Source organism: Pristiophorus japonicus, unplaced genomic scaffold, assembly GCF_044704955.1.
Source record: "Pristiophorus japonicus isolate sPriJap1 unplaced genomic scaffold, sPriJap1.hap1 HAP1_SCAFFOLD_56, whole genome shotgun sequence".
Taxonomy (NCBI): Eukaryota; Metazoa; Chordata; class Chondrichthyes; family Pristiophoridae; genus Pristiophorus; species Pristiophorus japonicus.
Window position 1 is genome coordinate 2,943,415 of NW_027254467.1, and position 4,545 is coordinate 2,947,959.

At 43.8% G+C, this 4,545-nt stretch overlaps 1 non-coding gene across 1 annotated transcript; it reads right to left on the minus strand.

The window, feature by feature from the left end:
- Positions 1-4,209: 4,209 nt before the first annotated feature.
- On the minus strand, positions 4,210-4,281 carry trnav-aac (transfer RNA valine (anticodon AAC)). Its single transcript has one exon. It is a non-coding gene; the product is annotated as a tRNA-Val (tRNA).
- Between the last annotated feature and the right edge of the window lie 264 nt (positions 4,282-4,545).

A 4,545-nucleotide genomic window follows, 5' to 3' on the forward strand; every position in this document is an offset into this window, starting at 1 on the left:
TGCACAGATCCCTGATGGTAGTTGGCCAATTGGATAAGATGGTTAAGAAGGCATAAGGAATAGTTGCCTTTATTGGCAGAGGCATGGAAAAGAAGAGCAAGTGGGTTATGCTTGAAGTGTGTAAAATTCTGGTTTGGCCACAGCTGGAGTACAGCGTGCAGTTCTGGTCACCTCATTGAAAAAATGACGTGATTGCGCTGGAGCGGGTACAGAGGAGATTGACGTAAATTATGCCGGGAGTGGAGCAACTTTACTATGAGGAGATTGGACAGCCTGGATTTGTTTTCCTTGGAACAGAGGATGCTGATGGGCGACAGCATTAACGTGTATACAATTAAGAGGTGCCTAGATATTGTAGATTAAAAGGGCCTATTTCCCAGAGTGGAGGGGTCAACAACCAGGAGGAATAAATTAAAATTGTTCAGTATAAGGCTTAAAGGGGATTTGAAGGGAACATTCTTCATCCTGATGTTTGTGAGGGTGTGCACTCACTAGCTGAAAGTCTGATGGAGTAAGAAACCCTCACTGCATTAAAAAAGTACTTGGATGTGAATTTGAAATGCCGTAAGGTGCAGGGTTACACACCGAAAACTGAACATTTGTTGGCCGGTGCGGATTCGATGGGCCGAAAAGGACTCCTTGCAAGCTATAAACATCTATGATTACATAATATCGGTCAGCATTACATTCATGATGCAAAACAAGGCGATCGGCTAATTAATGGTGTTTCCATGAAAAAACGTTCGTGTTAGCTGGGGCTCGAACTCAGGTACCAGGGATGAAGAGTTTTTATGAGACTGCTGTTTGGTGTACGGGGAGCATTAGCTCAAACCGTAGCATTTTGTAGCCAAGTGAAGGGCGGTAACCGTATTTGATGCTGCATTCGCCGCTTTCCGCCGGCAGCGGCGAATCGGAGAGTGCGGGATTGGAACGTTGGGGCTTGTTCTGCCTTCACTCACTCTGGAGCTTGAAAAGAGCGATTAGTCGATGGGTTTGTTTGTGGATTTGATTTTCGATGCGGCGCAGCAGGATCCTTAAATAATCTCTCACAGATGAACTCAATGCACGGAATGTGCAGCTTTGAGATGGGGTTTCTGCACCGTCAGGGCTGCAAATGGTAGGGAGTGTGAAAAACTGTGTAGAGTTTGAGTGTGCACATAACTGTGCAGAGAAATCAGCAAATGCGACAGCGTCATGAGACACTGCGTTCTGTTAATATTGAACCACGAAAGTGAATTATTCAATTTGTTCCAATCATTAATGGAACACGTTTGCAAAACGTTTCCGCCCGGTTTCGAAGCGGGGACTATTTGCATGTTAGACGAACGTGATAACCAATACACTACGGAGACGCTGTGGTGCAGGCAGTTTTGGGAACATAACCAGAGCTTTTAGCTCAACAGCTGGCCTGCACTTCATTTGCTTGCGTTGTGATTGAAGAATGACAGTGCTATCGTTTGCAAGGTTTTGAGTGTGGCAGGAATTGATCCCGTGTTTCTCTGCCTTTATACATAGGAACAGGAGTGGCCATTCCTCAGCAAGTGGTTAGAATCTGGAATATATTGCTTAAAAGTAAGGCAGACTCAATTTTATGTTTCAAAACGTAGTTGGATAAGTATCCGAAGGAATAAAATTGCACAGCTGTGGGTAAATGACAGGGCGGGTGAGATTAGTTGAGAGTTGTCATGGGCTCGACGGGCCGAATGTGGTTCTTCACTACTGTAACCATTCACTTATTCTGTGAATCTATAAGGTAGTGGCATGTTTAATGGTGTGCATGGAAGCAGAATATTGCAAAGCGACATGAATTGAGTCGGCAGAGCTTGAGGCATCTGATTCAGAAGATTCGCTCGCCGAAAATTCGGGTTTAATGACTTTAAAAAGCATCATTTTTGTTTTGTGACGTTTCGGTCAGAGAAATGTTTGTGAAAGGAATTTTTTGCTGAAAGGGACTCAATATTTAATCTTCCTTCTGCATGTTGGATTCACATTTCTTCTCGATGTTATTCTTCCAGAATGTATATTTTCTATGCTGTTTCACAATAACCAGTCCATTGCTCTACAGACCATCTCATTGTATCCTCAGTCTCATGTATTGTTACAAGCAATGAACATTTTGAAGCAGACCACTAAAGCACAGTGTCAAAAATGGTTTAAGAGGTAAATTGCAGAGCACAGACAAATTATTTTATTGAGGACTCTCCTTCAGTTCACATTTCTTTAGTTGTGCAAATGAAGATCATCAGATAATTAATGATGTTTTGCCGTGAAAGCAGGATAACATTTAACGATGACACATTCTCTACATTTCGAAAGGCACTGGTTAATGAGGACAGTCCGCACGATTTGTTCAGGAAAGGTTGCGTTTGACTAACTTGAATGCACTGTTGGAGGAATTCACCAGGAGGGTCGATCAGTAGTGCGTACGATGTTGTGTATATGGATTTTATTAATTCATTCACTAAGATCCCACATGGCAGACTGTTGATGAAAGTAAAACACAATGGGATCCAGGGCGAAATGGCAAATTGGATCCAAAATTGGTTCAGACGCAGAAAGCAAAGACTAATGTTTGATGGGAGTTTTTGTGACTGGAAGGATGTTTCCAGTGGGATTCCGCAGTTTTCAGTGCTAGGTCCATTGCTTTTTCTGATATTTATCAATGATCTAAACTTGAATATCGGGGTTATGATTAAGAAGTTTCCAGGTGATAGTACTATAGGCAGTGCGGTTGATAATGAAGAAGAAAGTTGGAGACTGCAGGAAGACATCAATCAACGGTAAGGTGGACAGAACAGTGGCAAATGGAATTTAATCCAGAGATGTGTGAGATTGTGCATTTTTGGAGGACGAACATGGAAAGCAAATACACATCATCTGGTAGGACATTGAGAAATATAGAGGAACAAACAGAACTGGGATTGCATGTCCACAGATCCCTGAAGGTTGCTGGCCAGTTGAATAAATTTTATGAAGAAGGCAGACCGAATGGTTGCATTTATTGGCAGAGGCATGGAAGTGAAGAGCAAGTGGGTTATGTCTGAAATGTTCAAAATTCTGGTTAGCCTACAGCTGGAGTACTGCGTGCAGTTGTGGTCACCGTATTGAAGGAAGAACGTGATTGCGCTGCAGAGGGTGCAGAGGAGATTGACGTAAATGTTGCCGGGAGTGGAGCAACTTTACTATGAGGAGATTAGATCGGCTAGGTTTGTTTTCCTTGGAACAGAGGAGGCTGATGGGCGACAGCATTAAGGTGTGTAAAATTAAGAGGTGCCTATATATTGTAGATTAAAAGTGCCTATTTCCCAGATTGGAGGGGTCAACAACCAGGAGGCATAAATTAAAAGTGATTAGTATAAGGGTTATAGGGGATTTGAAGGGACCATTCTTCATCACGATGTTTGTGAGGGTGTGGAACTCGCTGCCTGAAAGTCTGGTGAAGGTAGAAACCCTCACTACATTTAAAAATACTTGGATGTGCATTTGAAATGCCGTAAGGTGCAGGGTTACACACCGAAAACTGGACATTTGTTGGCCGGTGCAGATTCGATGGGCCGTAAAGGATTCCTTCCATGCTGTAAACTTCTGTGGTTACACAATATCGGTCAGCATTACTTTCATGATGCAAAACAAGGCGATCGGCTAATTAATGGTGTTTCCAGTGAAATAATGTGCGTGTAAGCTGAGGCTTGAACTCAGGGACCGGAGATGAAGAATTTTTATGAGGATACTGTTCACTGTACGGGGAGCTTTAGCTCGAACCGTAACATTTTGTAGCCAAGTGAAGGGCGGTAACCGTAGTTGATGCTGCATTCGCCACTTTCCGCCGGCAGCGGTGAATCGGAGAGTGCGGGATTGGAATGTTGGGGCTTGTCCCGCCCTCACTCACTCTGGAGCTGGGAAAGAGCGATTAGTCGATGGGTTTGTTTGTAGCTTTGATTTTCGATGCGGCGCAGCAGGATCCTTTAATAATCTCTCACAGCTGAACTCAATGCACGGAATGTGCAGCTTTGAGATGGGGTTTCTGCACCGTCAGCGCTGCAACCGGGAGGGAGTGAGATACACTGTGTAGAGTTTGAGTGTGTACATAACTGTGCAGATAAATCAGCAAATGCAACAGCGTCATGAGACACTGCGTTCTGTTAATATTGAACCACGAAGATGAATTATTCAATTTGTTCTAATCATTAATAGAACTCGTTTGCAAAATGTTTCCGCCCGGTTTCGAACCGGGGACTTTCGCGTGTTAGGCGAACGTGATATCCACTACACTACGGAAACGCCGTGGTGCAAGCAGTTTTGGGAACATAACCAGAGCTTTAAACTCAACAGCTGGCCTGCACTTCATTTGCTTGCGTTGTGAGGAGAGAATGACAGTGCTATCGTTAGCAAGGTTTTGAGTGTGGCAGGAATTGATCCCGTGTTTCTCTGGCAGGAATTGATCCCGTGTTTCTCTGCCTTTATACACAGGAACAGGAGTGGCCTTTCCTCAGCAAGTGGTTAGAAGCTGGAATACACTGCTTAAAAGCGAGGCAGACTCAATCT